The sequence below is a fragment of the Quercus lobata genome, chromosome 4, assembly GCF_001633185.2.
Source record: "Quercus lobata isolate SW786 chromosome 4, ValleyOak3.0 Primary Assembly, whole genome shotgun sequence".
In the NCBI taxonomy this organism is placed as follows: domain Eukaryota; kingdom Viridiplantae; phylum Streptophyta; class Magnoliopsida; order Fagales; family Fagaceae; genus Quercus; species Quercus lobata.
This window is the reverse complement of record NC_044907.1, coordinates 93426015-93446180: the sequence shown is the minus strand read 5'-3', so window position 1 is coordinate 93446180 and position 20166 is coordinate 93426015. Positions and strand designations below refer to the sequence as shown.

General features: G+C 33.7%; 1 pseudogene; it reads right to left on the bottom strand.

Annotated features, from left to right (window-relative positions):
• Nucleotides 1-4298: 4298 nt before the first annotated feature.
• LOC115987355 lies at nt 4299-11688 on the bottom strand (annotated as a pseudogene).
• Between the last annotated feature and the right edge of the window lie 8478 nt (nt 11689-20166).

Below are 20166 nucleotides of genomic sequence, written 5' to 3'. Positions count from 1 at the left end.
TTTGTTCAACAGTTCTAGCTTTATAAGCAGAATGAAAAGTACTTTCAACAAAACTAGTTTTATAAACAGTTTTAGTATCAACTTTAGGAATAGTCCATTTACGAAAATCAGGGATCACCTCATTATCATCAATAGTGTGATCTTCTTCATTTACAATATCAGGAGGACAACTAGTCCTGGAGCTGATAGAGGAGTTGGATCTCCACAACTTATCCATACTAACCTAGGTTCAACACTCAGTTATCATGTTTTTCTCACAACCGTTGCATTTCGTAACACATACCCTAACCAACCTCATACCTCTCATGCCCTACACGCCCTCTCTTGGCTCAAACGGGCCTTACAGCTAGGTCCTAGGAATTCACTTTACGACTAGGGTGGCGCCAACGACGGTAAGAAGGGAACACAACAACGGAATATCAAGCGTTCGGGTAGACACGGACAAGGAGACAAAGAACACAACCACACTACCACCGGCCAGAAAAGAGTGGCTCTGATACCATAAAGGGGGAAGGGGACACGCTGCTGAAGAGTGTGAGTGGAAGCACAGTAATATTGTAAATGGAAATAATGTATAGAACTTGAAAGTAAATAGCTTGAAAGTAAGTAACTTGAATATAAGAACAATAATAAGGCGGTAGAACCAGCCAAGCAGTATATATCAAAATAATTTAAAGTAAGTAAGAACAATAGTTCAAAATAAATGAAAGCAATTTAGAACCATCCGGTATGGCGGTAATCCGTCCAAGGTGGTGGTAGCAACAAGTAAAGTAATGAACATAGAACTGAAAATACTTCTTATTGAAAGTAGGATAAACACTTACAGTAGTAGTAGTGAATTACAAAGCTTGAACTAGTCCTAGTTACAAGGTTTGTAGGATTACAAGGCAAGGATGAACAAGGTAGTAGTAGAACAATAGTAGTAGTGGAAGCAAGTGGGTTCTCTCTCTAAGAAGGCTAGTTCTAAGGGAAGAGAAATCAGAACTAAAACTATGCTTCCAACTATGCTTTTTAAACATAAGGGACAACCCCCCTTAAATAGGCAAAATTCGGAGTGAACAGTGTCATGAACAGTAACGGATGAACAGTACCAGTGAATAGTGACAGATGAATAGTGACAGGTGAATAGTAAAATTGGAATATCTCCTCTTTTTTGACCCAATCTTGTGAGGAATATTGTAGGATTTTGGGAATCCTCCGTAGTGCCCTAGAAGTGTAGGAACAAGGCTTCATCATTGGTGTCCTTTAGAGACAAAAGAAGTCAATTAAGAAAAAGGCCAACAAAAGGAACTAGGCATGCATTTTGTTGTCTTCTCGTGAACATTTTTTGGAAGCATCATAATAGTGGAAAACCAGCTTCTAACAGTAGTAAATATTGGAGCATTGGCCATTGTGCAGGCTAGTGTTTGGAGATTTACAGTATGAAAAGAAACACCCATTTCCCGGCCTTCTGGTCAACTATGATGATGGTTCAGATGATGATAAGAGGGGTCCTAATTGGCTCTCTCAAATGTTTGAGTATGGCTTTATTAGGCTCATAAGACTAACAAGCCATGACCAAACCAGCCAGCTCCCACAAATCATTCAGACTGCTATTAAACAATTTGAAAGTCCTTTTGTTTCGATCAGATGCTGGAGCACTTTACCTCAATGGGAAAGAGATAACTGGATGAATGTCCAGCCCTCAAAACATCTCATTCTCATTAATGGATACACGCACCAAGGGCAATGGTATGAAGGAGACTCTTATTTATCCTTCAAAAATCCTTGGGCTCTCGCAGATTGCTGGAGTAACTATTTTACGAATCAAATTCGTGAAGTTGCTCAAAATTTATGGAAGAATTACCACTTTATGGGGAATTCAGGTAGAATTTCTGTTTTTGGTCCAAGACCTTATGCTAATGCCATTCCTCATTTGCGGATAGCAGATCACTATAATCCAAGAAGTTTTCTCACTCCAGGAAAAACTCCAGAGTTTGAGCCACTTCTATACTGTGGATTTTGTAACCAATATGTTCTCTATCATGAGCATGAATGTAATGATGATCCTCCATGGGAACCTTATGATGACTACCCATCAGATGCTACTTCCACTGATTAATGAGTTTATTCCTGAGGTTGCTACTGTTAAAGAAACTGGTGTTACTTTATTTGTCTGGCTTGCACAACAGCCAAGATAAAATATTGCTCTTCACAAATATGTTGCGGAAAATCCGGTACTGGTTCATAATACTCCGGATTTTGCGGAAGATTTTGATTCTCTTATTTGTCTAGCCTGCACAATGGCCAATGCTCCAATATTTACTACTGTTAGAAGCTGGTTTTCCACTATTATGATGCTACCAAAAAATGTTCACGTGAAGACAACAAAATGCATGCCTATTTCCTTTTGTTGGTCTTTTTCTTATTGACTTCTTTTGTCTCTAAAGGACACCAATGATGAAGCCTTGTTCCTACACTTATAGGGCACTACGGAGGATTCCCAAAATCCTACAAAAATCCTCACAAGATTGGGTCAAAAAAGAGGAGATATTCCAAATGTCACTATTCACCTGTCACTATTCACTGGTACTGTTCATCCGTTACTATTCATGACACTGTTCACTCCGAATTTTGCCTATATATATATATGTATAAAATATATAAAATAGCGGTAAATCCGAAACGGTACACCGGTATTGACCGGTATCCAAAATATATCGTACTGGTGGCCAAACTGGTATAGTTTCCGGTACGGTATTGACTTTTTTGCTGTTGCTTCCCCTTGCTTACTATCTATGAGATATCGACAAAGAACATCCAGGTCAATATAGAGTTTTGGCCTTTCAATCCAGTAAATAATTTGAAAAACAAAATAAGTCAGCTAATTTCTTGTTAACTTCATTTGGGATGCGAAGAATCAGTAAGATTGTATAAACCATCAATGTTAAATGAGACATCAGATTGATCCTTCTCAACATTTGCACTTGTACATTTCCTTGGTTCAATACAATGAAAAGCAGTTGACATTTTCTATAAAAATTATCATATTGAAGACAGAAAATCAAACAAAAGTTTACATCCATTTTGAAGATACACTGGAAACAAGTTCCAAAATAAAACGCAAACAGCCACCCACTTCAGATAATCGGAGACCAACAAAAAATAAATAAATAGTGAGGCCATTAATTTATAAGCAACATAACATGGACTACGTATGGAAATTATAAAAAGAAATTAAAAAAAAAAAAAAAGATTAATTTGCCTCTTCTGGAAGAGATTGTTGGGCCACAAACTATCTGATGCTCAAGTGAAGAGTCCAGCAGATAGAAGAAAGCATATACAGATGAATAAAGAACAGTGAAAGATTAAATCACAACTTGTAGAAATTGAGAACCTTAGGTATCAGCCAACACAACACAACAATAATCGAAATTTTCAAGTGAAAGCTATTTATGTTTTCCCTTCCCTTTTCAAGGCTAACTTTGTTTCAAAGTGGTCGAAGGCAAAAGGCGACCTTAAGGCACCAAGGCCTAATATTGACCGAGGTGTGAAGCGACAAAAAGGCACTAGCCTGGCTAAAGTGAGGCACCTAATGCTAAATACAATTATTAGACATGTAGAACTTAAAACATATGAACCTCATGTATTGAATTATTATAATCAAGTATTTTTGAAATGTGTTGCAAGGAGAAAGTAGGTCTACTAATTGATTTCAATACAGGCTTAACATGGTTTAGGCTCTATTAATTATTCTAACAATAGATTTTACAACAAACAAGCTTCAATGTATTTAATTAATCTAACAATAGGCTTTACAACAAGTTTCTGTAAATTAATTAATCCTAAAATAGGTTTTGTAACATGATCAATATCTTTTTATTGGATGAAATTTTTTAACAAATCCACCATTGGATTATATTTTCTTCTTAAATCCTCCATATTTGTAAAATTTCTAGAAGATCAAAATTCAATAACTATATCATCCATCAAATATACAAATTTCAAGTGTTTGTAGTCTTAAGATTATGCATAAAAAATAAATTTATGGATCGAACAGTAAATAACATTCAATTAGCAAGAAATTTGACATGTGTGTAAATAATATAAAGATCATGCAACTCAGCAATTAAGTTTTTAAAATATGCAGTAATGTTAATTTTTTGAGTGAGAGTAGTAGCTTTAGGCTACAAGAAAGTTTTTAGACAAACTTTGTCCTTAAATAAATAATCTAATTAAAGGTTTTACAATAAGCTTCTATATATATATATATAAAATAAAATAATTTTTTTAAAAGAAAAAACATTTCAGGCCTTTTTCATGGCTTAAGGCAATCGCCTTTGAGCCTTAGAGACGGCTTAGTTTAGAGCCCAGCTTGCCTTTGACTACCATGCTTGGTTTTGCATTCAATTTACCATACCGTACCAGCCAACTCATTAGTTCATATTAAGTAGATATCAGAAAGGGAATAAGTTGAAGAATGGCTGCAGATAAAGAAAAGAAATAAGAAGGAAGAAAGTAAAAAGGAGCTGAATGTACAATTTATTGCACTATTATGCTAAAATGACAAAAACAGCAACAATAAATACTTGGTTCAACAACCACATGCCTGTATTTTGATAACGGGATGTAAACTCACATGAATCAGACACATCTTCCATGTCCATAGTATTTGCTCAAGAGATGCTTACTACTATGACACATGAATTAACAGATATGTGACCTCTCATATCAAGAAAAGGGAAAGAAACTTACGGCAATTACCACAAGCTCCTCCAGAAGTTCTTCCAAATGGCGCAGAGGCTATAGTTATAAATAAGCAGAAATGTTAAAGTTTCTCCATTACAAAGCAACCTTAAAGGAATCAAACTCTGTGAGAAAATTGCCCATGTATCTGGGAAAGCAAGATATATAAACTCACCCATTGGGTTGGACCATCAACAGGCGCATTCAAAGGATCATCATGCACCTATGCACCCAAAAGAAGCTTTTAGAAAAACAATATATGATCTAAGGAAAGATAATAACATAAAAGTTTTTAAAAAATATATACACACCTTGGAGAGCATTGTCAGATCACAATATTAAAAGCTAAAATGGATAAGATTCCCATTTGTACACTTGTAACTAATGATAAAAACCACCAAAAATTATACAAATGACAAGTCCCATGTTCCGTTGTACCAATATAACTTATATTTATAATCCTCATCTGCTTTAATTTACAGTAACCCCAAGCATGGTACAAGTATATTATTCCTAGAAAAGACCGATACAAAAATTTTTGGATCCTGCATATTATTTTACCTCCATGAAAATTCCATCAACTCCAACCACAACTGCCGTCCTTGCAATGCATGGGATTAATTCACAAAGACCACCACTAGCAACACTCCACCATCCAACTGAATGAAAAGGCGGAAGTTAAGCTCATCATTAAGGTAAAAGGAATGATAAATTAAAATCTGCATGCAACAACAATATGATAGTACTAAAACAAGTGGAAATCTCATGAAAATAGAACAGGATAGAAACACGGCAACAAAAAGCATTAAGGACAAGCACTCCAACTCAAGATTCATTACAACAAAACACTCATTATCCAAGACCGCCTAATATATACTGCTAACAAATAATCGTTTTCATTTCAAAGGCAGGATTATATGAAGAGGACAGAGTTTGACAAAGAAAAGCTCCTAGAAACAAAGAGTGAAAGTGCAATAAACAAGATAAAGACAGAGATAAGTGTAAGGTTTTATATGATACTTCAAGAGCACCGAAAGGATAACAATGAAAATTGAACCATTATCAGTAAATCCAGCTACAAACAGCAATCCCCCATAATATCCATAATTTGTTTTCCTCCAACTGTTAATATAACAAATAAGAACCAGTTCGTTATGCTTTTAGCACTCCAAATAATGAAAATTTTATTTTCCCAAAACTATTTCATTTGTTTTTTACACAAACAAGAAACCGTATAAGACTCAAGATTTGAAACAAAAATTTTTAAGACTATCGAACCTTTCTCCCAGCAGGCTGTTGTTATGCATGTGTGACACATCAGCTACCTGCAGTGGAACATGCAAATCAGAAAATATTATGTAGATGAAGGCAGCATTAGCCTATATTACCTTGAATATTGAGATTGAAAAGGATTAATAAATTACTAAGCATGTAATTGAAGCTTAATCAGAAGGGGAAAAAAAAAAGTTAAAAAAAATTTTCTTTGAAAAAATATAGCAGGGGCAGTTGGAGGTCACTTTAAACCATTGCTTATATGTCAACTTGTTAAATGCCTGCCCTTGTGTCAAACCAAATTTTTTTTCTCTAGTCACAAAACATGTGCACTCATGCACATTCTCCACTTGACAAAGCATAAGCCCTCCTAGGATCCCTTGCTCACCTCATTTATACTTTGTTTTATATTATCCACAGATTGACCTGTTTTGCCATAAGCAGCTCCATATTCAGCTCATTTGGTCTACTTAACACTTCATCTTATTAATAATAACAAGAAGCAATTAAATAAATAAAAAACAGCTTGCATACTTAGTTCTTGCATTAAGAAAATCTAATCAGGGATAACATCAGATTTAGAGAAAAAGAGTTTAAATAGAAAAAGAGTTTGAAAGGCAAAAAGAGAGAGAGAGAGAGAGAGAGAGAGCCCTTTCCTTGAAGCTTGAATGCCTGAAGGAAGAATATATCCAAGTTCGGGAGACCTATCCCAGGTGCTTTTGGAAATAGCAGAAATGCGACATATTACAATCTTTAAGAGCATATGCTAGTTGAAGATAGCACCCAGCAGTATTGTTTACAGTATGCTTTCATGGTTTTCTTTGTTTGTTGAGTTCCACAAGGATTTCTTACAAATTTTTGTATCCATGAATGGATCAGCACATTTCATGAAATACCTAGTTTTTTCTTTTCCTTTATTTTTTAAGCCTTTTATTTTTTAGGGTTGTGCCCTGCTTCATAATACCACAACAGATTATTGTAACTTTGAAGGATCCTCTTGTTCCATAACATTTCCTGCTTCAATGAACTCATTCCCAAAAGAAAGTCACAATAGATATTATCCTTTATTTGAAAAAAATAATAATAAAGATAAGAAAAAAGAAGACATGATTACTTAAATTACATAACATCACAATAAGAGAAGCCTAAAATAAAATGAACTGTTGACTTACAACAGGAGAATTAGCTCCTCTCATCCATTCAAAATTGTGCAAATCAACAATCAAATGATCTAGATGCCAAAACCCAAATACAGTGTCAGTCGAACTAGACAATGAAAATATCAGCAATGCAACCGTATTTGTTATCCCGATATGATCAAATCAATGACTAAATAATGCAAAACTAGTGTCAATTCCTAAAATTTTAAGGCAAGTAAGGAGGAAGGGACTGGTACAAAATGAGATTTCACTTTTAAATTGAGCATCATAGGTAGTGGAACTAGCACAAAGGCATTACCAAATGCCATAATGGATGCATAGATGGTATTGCGGCTCTACTATATTCAATATATTGTGGTTATGTTGCATCTTATACCAACTGAAAGGGCTCATAAAGTAAAAGCCAAACAGAGATTATCAGAGAAAGACAAAAATTTATGTTTTATAACTTACTATAGCCAAACATAGTTCCTCTCTCACAAACCATCACATTTGGATTTCCAGCCAATCTAATTTTCTCCGCAGAATTTACCATGACCTGCAAATATGAACATTTATCACTTAGGCAGAATTCCCTTAACAATACACAGATATGTATCCAAAGCCTTCAGCTAAAATATGTCAACAGAGGTTCTGACTTATTGGAAAAATATGACTCACAGAAGAAGCACAGAACTGGCCTTTCTTAATATTGACAATTTACCCTGTCTTGGCTGCGCAACTAGAAGATTTGTCTGTCATTGCAAGAGGTCACAACTGAACTAAAAATAAGTGGCATACCATATCCTACAAGCTTAAGTCATCAAAATTCCACATCATGGACGGACAAGGTTCCAAATGAGAAAAATATTGATTCTTAACCTGACGACATAAAAATGCTGGAATCTGAATAATATCTGCTACTCTTCCAACTGCTTCACACTGGCAAAATAAGAGGAAAAAAATGTTGGAAATGATTCATCATATGTTGAACACCAATTCAAGACTTTCTTAACTTCTATATTAGTAGTAGCATTCATACATCAAAAACAGTACAGATAACATAACAAGAAGTACTGAAAATTAAAAAAAGAACATTAAGCTAATGAAAAGAGCCATCTGCTTATATCATCTACTTATTGGGCCAAATTGTGATTTAATATCTCATGTTATAAGAGAGTATGCAAAGGCAATAAAGCACCAGCCATGAAAAGATCCATCTAGGAATAGATGAACCAAGAACAGAAATGCCACAAGAAGAGTATTTCCTGGCATATACATACAAACAGACACACTTAAAAACAAGCACATTTACTTATCTTTTGAAAGATTAAACAGAAATTACCTGGATTGTTTCGTGCACAGCAGTCACTATAGGGATATCATATGCTAGTTTAACCCTCTCAAGGATCTGCAATCAGAAAGGACATGTAGAGTATGACTAGCAATTTTATTGGTCTAGACAAATAATTGTGCTTTGTGCATATGCATCGGTAAACATTTCACATAGTCTATTAATGAGAGAGAACACTAAATAACTTCTTTTTATATAATTTATTGACAAAAAGTGAAAGTTATGTACAAAGGATGCATACACAAACTAACATAAAGAATTACATGAACAGGAATCAACTTCCCAGAAGGCATACAGATACATGTAATTCCCAATTTATCACAATGCCAACAAATGCTCATCAGAACTGAAATTGAAATCCTACCAAACAATACTATTATATCTAGATTATTCCAAATTTTTCACAAATTTTATACATACAATCATACATATAATTATATGTATATCTATGTATATTTGTATGTATCAAGTTACTACTACTGTGACCTTAAAGTATATGTTCAGCATCTTAATCGAAGATCAATAATATCCGAACAATTTGAACATTAGCGAGAAACTGCAAAACCTATAGCTGGCAACACTGCATGTCTAAAATGATATAATTTAATCCCAAGCAAAGTTTTATGACTTTGATGTACTCTAATGTGATCTAAAGTTATAAGTTTCTGCAACATTCATGGGTGACATGAACCCAAAAATAAAAAATGGCATTCACGGATGGCATGGTATAGCTTGCCACTTATAGTTGCCTTCATTGCTCTATGTGGATATACTTATTTTCTGTGCATCATTTTTTTTTTTTGTCAACCCTAATTCAATAATAAGAGAAGTTTTGAACATTTGCTTAAGGTCAAGAAAAATAGCTTTTGCTAACAACAAAACAAGCCTTTGCTAACTATATAAACATTATGGTTCTTGATTATTTTTTTTCTCTGGTTTGATTTAGACTTTAATCTGTTCAAAGAAACTTATATTAACATTTATGAAGCAAAAAAGAAAGTTCGATTTATACCAAAAAATTTATAGACATCTAGCATCACCAATATTCAAAATCTCAATTACAACAATGGATTAGAAAAAATAACATGAGCTAGCACCTTTAAGCCTTCGACCATGCCAGGACCACGAAATGATTTTGAAGATGTTCTGTTAGCTTTGTCAAAGCTTAACTTGAAAACCAGCAGCAACCCAACTCTACAAAATTAGAAAGAACAATCACTACCATGGGAAAAATCTACAAGAGAACATTCTTCAATGCAAGCGCTGAAGAATTGAAATCCTATGTCCCTTTTCTTCCGATGAACAAAACACAAGGAGACTCAGTCCTCTAGCTACAATAAACATAATGTTGGAGACGATATAAAGCAAAACCCATCTTCTTCAACCTCCTTTTTTTTTTTTCCTTCAATTCAAATGAAGAAACATAATTCTTAACAACATTTTGAACGAGAATATAAATAAACCCATATTCTTCAACCTCTTTATTATTTGCATTAAAAAAAAAAACGACCATCTTTCTTTCTTTCTTTCATTTTTGTTCTTAATGCAAGATTTTGTAACCTCAATAAGAACTTCCAAATAAAAATCAATGTATAGCTGAGAGCTCTAGCTCAAACAGAACCTCCTTTCCTTGTACGAACAAGTTGGATGGTAAGGTCTTTAGGTTCAAGGCCTATGAAGCACGGGTGCGTTTCGGGACTCGGGTGCGGGTGCGGGACTCGGCAATTTTTGAAAAAGGTGGGTGCGGGTGCGACAGGACTCGGCGATTAAAAAATTATTAAAAATATTTTTACAATACATGTTTAATATATTGCTAAGCATACTTTTTCACATTATATAAACAAATACCAAATTTAAGAGCAATAGTAAATAATAACTAAAACATGATGTTCATAAATTAAATATAATCCACAGATAAGGCAGAAGGGAGATGAGGGACGGAGTGAGAGAGGAGTTTTGGACGAAGTGTGAGGGTCTGGGGGGTTTGGGTATTTAGGTTAAGACCTTAAGTCAAACGGTGTGTTTGCACCTTTTTTTTTTTTTTTTTGAATTTCGGCCTGACTCGGCCGATACGGACCGAGTCGGCCCGATTTCGGCCACGTCGGCGCCGATTTTGGCCGCGTCGGCGCCGATTTTGGCCGCGTCGGCCCGAGTCGGGATCCGCCACGTGGCGCGACGCGGCACGACGCGGGACGGACGCGCGGTCTGCGGCGTCCCTCCCGCGTTGCCGCGTCCCGCTGCGTCGGACGCGGGTGCGCCGGCCTGGGAGCCGCGTCCGTGCATCCTTGTTCAAGGCCCACCGGGTGCATGAGTAACTTACCAATAAAAATATCTCACATTCTCACTCCTCACCTATAATCATCACCACTGCTTCATTGCTTGAATCCAACACTTTGAAATAGAATCACACCTTCCCAATTCAATTCCCCCTTTTCATCTACTCTACAGTCTACACCATCCATTAAATTTAGCGGAACCTTGAATTCTACTAAATTCAGCGAAGAAGAAGCATTTAACCAAACCACACTTATCATCTGATTGTACAACCACAAAACCATTTGAGGTAATTGCCAGTACCGTATTTAATGCCATAAAAGGCATTGAAAAAACCCAATCCCAATTAAGCATTGGCTGCCTCAGGTCATGTTCGATGCAATAATTACAAAAGCATTACATAGATCCTAAGATAGAGAGAGGGGAAAAAAAAACCATACTTAGATGCAACAGTCTTAATGTGCTTAGCCATTCGAAAAATATGCTCCTTGGATTCAATCACACTGGGACCAGCCAACAAGAAAAATGGGTCTGCTGCCTGTTGAGAATATAAACACATTCACAAACACACATTAGATCATATATTCATCCAAAATCCAAATGCCTAATGGTCCATGAATGACAAATAGTTAAAGAACGAAGAAAACTTTTTGCAACAAATTCAAACCTTGAGCTGGTTAAAGAGCAGTGCTGATGATTCCATCTGGACCCAGATGAAAATTTCCAATCTGCATGCAAGAATTTGGTTTCAAATTACATAATTTTGACACCCAACAAATAGAAAGAGGAAATGAATTAAGAAAAACCATAAATAGAATTCCTACATACATTTTCTCAGCAACCAAACGAATTTTAAGAATTGAGAGAGAGATCTAACCGGAAAAATGCGTTTGAGTGACTGAGTGGAAGTGTTTGTTTGTTTGTTTGTTTTTTTTTTTTTTTTGGAGAAAGAAGTGTTTTATATTGTGAATGCTGCAAATGCTTCAGAGTAACGACACAAAAAGTGAAAAGATGATAACATCTTTGGGTGAACTCCATTAGTATGTATTCGAGCTTTCGGCTAAATCCCAACTAGGTCCAAAACATTTCTAAATTGACAATTTAGTCCCTAACACCGTTTACCACGTTACCCTCATTTTCTCCAAATTTCTGTGACCTCTTTTCTTAAGTCTCTGCTCTCTCTCTCCAACCCAAACCACTCTCCTTTGACTCACTCATTAACTGTCTCTCTCCTCTCTCAGGCGACGGTAGTGGTTGTTGGTCGCCGGTGGTGGGGTCTGGTTTGCTGTGGTGGTTTTCGGGGGTGATGGCTTTGCAGATTTGCTTTGGGGTTGGTTGCGGGTACCGGGTTTATTGTGGGTTTTTTTTTTTTTTTTTTGGTTTTTTGATTTGGGTTTTGTGGCCAGTGGTGGTGGGTTTGCTGTGGTGGTTGGCTGAGTTATGGCATGGACGAGTGAGGATTAAAGCACAGAGGGAAGACAGCAATGGAGAGGGAAGAGAGAGAGAGAGAGAGAGTCACACGGAGACGAGAGCAATGAAGAGGGAATAGATAGTCACAGAGAGAAGAGAGCGAAACTAACGGTGTTTAGGGACGAACTTGTCTTTAGGGATTAAATTGATAAGTTTTGAAATATTTTGGACTTTTTTTGATGTTAAATTGATAATTCTTTTCTTTTACCTTTTTGAGAAAAATTATAAATCTATTTAGCATATAGAAAGATGATGAATGTAAAAGCTCAAAGTCCCGTCCTATTTTTAGAAAGGTAATTTCTACAATTTTTCACAACAATTTTATAACAAATTCTAAATAGTAAATTATTAACGGCTATTATTGTTACTAGGTATTATTGAGTAAAACATTCATTTCAGTGATAACTCCAAATTAGAACTTGTAATGTAGGATTTGTTGTGAAATTGTTTTGGATGTAGTAGATGGCTTCATTGGAAAATCCTAAAGATGTTAAATGTCAACTAGTTAAGCTACAAAAATCTTAGTAAGAAAATAAAAAATAAAATTAGCTCCTAAATATTAGGTGCTAGTTTCAATTTAATTCATTTTTTTTTCGCAATTATTTTGGTCCTTGTAGTTAGGGATGTGTTTGGGACAAGTTAGACGGTTTTTTTTTCAACCCAACTTGATCTTGTTGGGTCGAGTAACTAAATTCTTAATCCAACGCAACACATCATATCATATATATTATATATAATAGTAGAAACTGAGGGAAAGTTGATTCCTACAATTAAGGAGATGTTGACAAATAAGATAACTGCCTATCTAAAATTCAGACACATTTAAGTTAAAAAGCAATACATTACATTGTCTGGTAAAGTTATAACACCATTTAAAAGCGGTAGATTATAATGTTTGACTATGTTGAAACACTGTCTGGGAGCCCTTAGTATAAAAGGAAACTAACCACTTAAAAAAATAAAAAATAAAAAACAGAAAGATTGCTACGGAGAAAGGAGAGACAGATCGAGAGAAAAGAGAGAAAGAGAAATAGAGAGGCAGAGATAGAGAGAAGGGCGCCTCTGCCATCACCGTAAGGGCGCCACCCAGATCTTTTGCCATCGCCAAAAGCCTTCACTCACTACTCGACAATCAGAATCGCTAGGTAAAGTTCTGTTTTAAATATAAAAATTTAGGGTTTTTGGTTTTTATTTAGAAAATCAATTGGGTGTTAATTATGATTTAGATTGGTATTTTGGGTTAGATTTGGTTTTGATTAATAGATTGTGATGCAGATTGGTTAAGGAAGAATAAAATATTTTAATATTTTATGTTGTTTTCTTTTTTCTAGTTGAATTAGGATTTTTATTATTTTTCCTTTCTCAAGTAGAAGTAGGTTTATTATTTCTTTTCTTAAAAGGAGTAGGAGAAATTTTATTCCTATAAATACTCTTTATAGAGGGGTTGATTATTATTGTTATGTGTCGATTAATAAAAGTTTGTTACTGATGTTTTCTCTATTATTTTGCCTGCTAGCCTAGTGTTCTTGTAGAACTTAGGTTTCGTGAAAGAGTTGTAGTAATTGTGTGTTACAGATTCTGTTTCTACATGCCCATGCTGCATCAGATTGGTATTTTGGGTCAGAAATGGAGAGAGGCGATGAAGCAAAGAGAGGCCAAGAAAGAGAGAGGCAATGAAATAGAGAGAGGATGAGGCCTGGAACACGGAGAAAGAAATAGAGAAAGAGGCAGAATGGTAAACACTACATCGATTGGGCACCGTACATTATTTTTTTTTTCCCCCATTTTTTAGATTTGGGTATGAAATGTTACTTTTGATTGAGTTTTTTTGTTGGATAGGTTTAGATTTGATTCATTTTTGTTTTGAGTTTTTGGATTCTCTATCAAAACATTTTTTTGTCAAATTTATAAACATGCAAAAACTCTCTACTATTTTTTGTTTTTTGAAACTTCTCACCGTTGAGTTTCCCCTGTTGAGACGTCTAGGATTCTTCTTTGACCCCTTTTGAAAAATAGACAGCTTTATTCTCTTTCTTTGATGCTTTCGTCTCAAATTATCATCTCTGGTTCTTACAAAAACAAAACAGTTGGTTCTGTCATTGTTTTTTCTACAGTTTGGCATGGACTACAAAAAAGCATAGGTGTAGGGGAGATGGAGAGACATCTCAGGCCATCACCACTGTCGGACTCTAACCACCAAAAAATTTGCATCCCTTAACCAGCGGTACATTGTTACAGGGTGAGTTTTCTTTTTTTACTTTATTTGTTTTTTTGATTATAAATTTTTAAAAGAAAAAACCAAAATCTTGCGATAAAAATGATTTATATTTGGCAGTTTTGGTATTTGCTTTGTTTTGATTTAGGCATTTTGGTTATTTATGGTTTCAATAATGGTTTTTCCCCTCAACCAAACCTTAAACCCATTCTTTCAACACAAACAAGCAAAAGAAATAATGCGGCTTTATCATATGGCTGATTAAGCAAACCGGTTCACTATTTTTCCTACCATTCTGTCACCACGTCGAAACCTTTACCGGTAAGGTTTTTTGATTTGTTTTAAAATTTTATCGTTTAAATATGATTTAGGCTTGGGGATTTCGATTGAATTGATTTTGATTTAGGCTTAGGTTTGGGTATGTAATTTTTTGAATGTTAAATTCTTTAAAATAAATCATGTTTAAGGTTTCAGATATGCTCTTGACTTTTTATTTTTTATTTGTTCTTCACAATGTTCTTTAAAATATGTTTCCTTAAATTTTAAGTTAATTAGTTTATTCAATCCAACTCAAGTACGAAATAGCTTTTTATTTATTTATTTATTTATTGTTATTGTTACAAGGATAAATTTTTTAGCTATCTGAATTCTGGGCTGTACATGAGCCACTAACAAATGTAGAATCAAGGTTTGATTTGTTATGGTCCAAACCTTCATTTTTCAGATTTAGGGTACGTTTGGTACACTGAATGTGAATTACAATAGGAATGATAATCTTTATTACCAGGAATAAAATGTGCTGTAATTGAATAACTAAACCTATTCATTAGTTTGGTTGTGAGTTGTAACATTAGAATAAAAATTATGATCTATTTTAGGAAATACCTCATTCATACAATTATATTTCCTATAAAATAATATATTTTAAATTTTAGAGAGATGAGCTATTATTTTATAATTTTTTATTTCCATAATTGTTAGATGGATATGGAAAGTTTATTTATTTGGAAATGTATTAATGTTAGAAATTATTACATCTACTAAGGAATAGCTATTACAACCCTTTTAGAGAAGAATAATTATTCCTCATTTTAAAGAATAGCTATTCATAAGGAATGACTATTCCTTGTAATAAAAACATAATCAAATTATTGAATAGCTAATCCATTGGAATAGCTGTTACATTACGATGCCTATTACAGTCTACCAAACGTGCCCTTAAATTTTCACTGAACTGTTGCATTACTTTTTACAATTCAACCCATATTTTCAATGTTTTCTTAGGCTTCATTTGCGGTATTTCTTTCATCTTTCTCTGCAGCAATTTAAAATTGCTATGCTTTTTTTTTTTTTGAGCAATCAGAAATAATGGCTGCAATTATATGGATTGTCCTCTTTGCACAAGAGATTGTATGAAATTATTGCTCTTCATAGATTATACAAATATTGTCAAAATATTGTTGCAAACCACACAAATTGGTTTGCATGTGGCCAACTACAAGTTTTGGTATGAATTTAAAAAATGACCAGCTCATATAAATTAAATTTTAGAAGTGTCAACTTTCCTAGAAGTTCATGCCCTCTTATGTTAATAGACTATAATGTACTTTTTAGACTTGAGGAAAATTAATCTTTAATTTCATTAATTTAGTTTTTGTTGTCTTAAGTAGCATGGGCTTGATGAGTTTCTTAGAGGAATCCACACATTTTACAAGATTCCACTCAAAAGGCATTATTTCAACTTAGCTCTTTGAACAATATTATGTATTATTTGCATTGCCTATTGCATACTAAAATTAAGGACACTATGCTTTGTTGATGAAATAGACCACCTCATATGTTTTGAAAATAAAAACACAAAAACATGATTTGATTGCTATAGTTGCTTTTATTAGTTTAAATTTTAAAGAGGATTCTCCTTGCTATTACTTTTTGGCTTTTATTATACCTTTATAGAAGCTATTATATTCAGCTGTAGTGACCATGCTTGCTAAATCTGGTACAAATATTTCAAATATGTGATAGAAATTATCATATACAAGGTACTTTCTCCATTTCTTTTTTACCTTTTACAATTCAGTGCACATGTCAAGTCTTAATGATATTGATAATTGCTATATATTGTCTTAGTTCATACTTTGTTAAGAGCATACCCAACTGCTTATTGAAAAAAAAATGCATTGTCTCATCAAAAGGCCATTTGATTTATTTTACATTACTAATCTTACAAGAGTCCTTACATCACATTCTTTATTTTACAATACACCATTTTAAAATAATATTTTTTTTTTTACACCTAACACAAGTCATGCGTGTTTGAGTGACAGAAAAGAATAAAAAAGGATTATGTGTGTTTGAGATGAGAGATTGAGTAAGAGAGAGAATAAAAAAAGGAAAAGAAAGAATGCATAGGCTATACAGTATCATCTAAAAATACATGATACTATAAGAATGTTTAAAATTTGCTACAGGAATGCGAGACCGGTTATGTAAGGCTCCTTTTTCCTGTTTTTATTTTTATTTATTTATTTATGAAAATCCTTACATACTTTGCATTTCACCCAATTTTAAAGGACCAGATGAGCATAGAAGTAATACAATGCTTGAATGGATTATATAAAAGACCTTAGATTTAGTAAGAGATCTCAGATTTAGTAGTAAGAAGAAGAGTACTAATTTTGAGAAAATCTTAGCGTAAAAGAGAAAAATGATGAAGTGTTTGGCTCAGCTGTTGTGGCTGTGATTTCCTTCTTACCAATTATTATATTACTGTTTGAACCTAACAGAATTTGTATTGCTTTTTTTATTTCTTTGGATTCGTTGGTCAAAATATTTTGGTACCATTTGATTTTGTAATTATGATATTGAAATATGCTATCATGATCTATATGTCTTATTAATTTTCTACTTAAGAAGTATCTACCAGTGGGTTATAGAATGAGTTAATGGAGTTACATGATTTTATCCATTAGTATTTTAAAGAAGTTATTTATAGAATGTTGTGTATATAAGTGCAAGAGTTCTTAACTCTCACTTACCATTCATCTAAGAGGATGAGACCATTCTGATTTTATTGTGTCTATAAGCTTTTGGAATTTTGTGTGCATAAATTTATTTTATCAGTAGAATAAGTACATTGATGCCTCTATGCCAAGATTGAGATTTCCTTGATCTATTGATACATGGGTGAAGAGGGATGTCTGATTGTAAAAGGGGAGAGTTTTTATTTTGTTTTTGATATGATTTGTTGTGTAGTTTCTGATCTGGGTTCAGTTCAGAACTGAGGCCCCACTTGGTTTATGCCAAAAAATAAAATACGTGGGTAAAACATATAAATTAATATATTAATATAAATGAAGTTCAGAAGCCAAAAATGCTACTCTGAGATAACAGAGGACTTTGTTTTTATCGCTTTTCAGAACTATAATATAATCTCTGAAATTTAACTTTCTAAATTCTGAACTAAATTTTATGGGGTGTGTATGGTTGTGGTGCAGTGGGTATTCTTTGCTTAGGGATCCATAGTACAACAAAGGACTTACCAATGCTTTGGTCATTCAGTTGACTCCTTGCTGCTAGTTTGTACTTGCTGTCATGCTAGCAAAAACAGGGGTTTCAGTCGGTTTTACATATTATTAGATTTGACCCAATGACTCTCGCCATATGAAAGCAAACCGCTGAGTCAAGTAAGTCAAGCTGAGTCAAATCAGAGAAAATAGACTCCTATAAGAGAGCCGTTTGGGAAGATGCTATATGGGATGGATGTCATCTACAAGAGCGATGTAGAAGGATATATTTAGTTATTGTTTTGGGATGTTATTCTATTTGGTCAAAGAGAACTTTTAAATCCTCTATTATTGTTGAGATTTGCAGATTGTACATATTTGTTTTACTGTGGTTAAAAAAAGTTAATTGATGCATTTTCTTAGAGATTATTATTATAGCAATGTTAACTATTGTTTGTCCAATTTTATACAGAGTCTCTAATTTCAATGTTTTCTCTATGGTACATTTTTCCTTATATGTGGATCAGATATGCCAATTGAAGAGTGGTTAATAGTATTGCTAACATATAATTTATAAGATTTCCAATTGAAAATCAAAATTTTAAAGAAAGTTTTGACTATGATGAGAACTATTTTGGTGCTTATTTTTTCTAGCTATGATCACAAATGTTTCAATTGTGGGTCATCTTTGTTTACGATAGGTTTCGTTCCTCCACAATGCATGTCAGTACAATGTAAAATATTTTTTACATCATTTTACAATTGTGAGCAAATTTAAGACTTAACGATATTGAAATTCTTAAGATATCCTATAATGCCAAAGTAGGTATCTTAATTTTTTAATTTTTAGGTGGTAGTTCTAAATAAGTTGGCTTCCTGTCAAAATGATTGGATATGGAATTTTATGTTTGTGTTTTTCTCTTTAATTCCTTCATCAAGATAATGTTCAGTTTTATTTTCATTGTCCAAGCATATATACTCTATTTTGTGACATCATTATTCCACTCTAATATCAATGGGAATATTAAATTAAATAGTTAAAATTGTGTTTGATGTTAAACAAAGTTCAAAAGTGTTTTTACGGTTCATTTGTTTAAACACAACAAGCTTTTCTGGATTTTAGATAATTATAATTGTTAAGCTGGTATACATACAATAGATGAATTTTCTTTTTGGAGAAATAATTACAACATGCTGCTAACCCCGCAGTTCGAACCCTTTCCTAGGGCCCTAGACTCCCAAGTACTTTGTACATGAGGAGGTGCCAATTCAGCTACAAGGCCTTTGGCACAATAGATGAAATTCAGTTTCTAAGCCTCATCCATTCTAAATACCTCTTTCTTTCCACATGTTTTTGTAAAAGTATAAAGGTAGATAAGATAGATTACGATTCCTACAAAATATATAAAAGGGTCATTCATTGTAATAGTCACTTAAGCTATTGTGAAAATTTATAAAGGTAACATTTCATTGAAATAGAAGACTTGGAATAGAACTTAGAGACAAAGGTATCAATTGTATATTAAAAAAATTATAATAACCTTTACGTTTCTTTAAAAAATTTCTTTTATATTGCAACACATATTGATGACATGTGAAGTCAAGATTTTTAATGACAACAACATAAATATAGGGTATTATATTGCATGTCTTATATGAAAGAGGATTTTTATGGTGAGTGTTGTAAAGCTGACCCTAAATCATAAAATGACCCCGTGCATTGCATGGGTTAAACACTAGTTTAGGTGTAATAATTGACACCCAACCTAACCCACATAGGTTGGGTTGGGTTAAGTTGGTGAGTTGTGCATGTATGTTTTATATCTTGTACACTATTTTTAATTAAATTATTCCAATTCATATGATGTGCTTAAATTATATTACAATTTTCTAAATTTATCAAACTAATTCTCAATATGTAAAACAAATCAAACTAGAAAATTAGAATAAGGATAATAAAATAAACTTAAATATATTTTGGGTCGGGGTTAAAAAATATATGGAACCCAACCCTATTCGACCCAAGGCTTAAAAAAAAAAAAAAAAAAAAAAACCAAACTCAACCCAACCCATGAAAACCAACTAGAGGCATTGGGTTGGATGGGGTTGGGTCAGTTTCATTGGATTGGTGGATTTGATACACACTCCTACTTGTTATTTTAGGGTTGATAGGATGCTCACTTTGCACACGAGTCTACTAAAATAATAAAG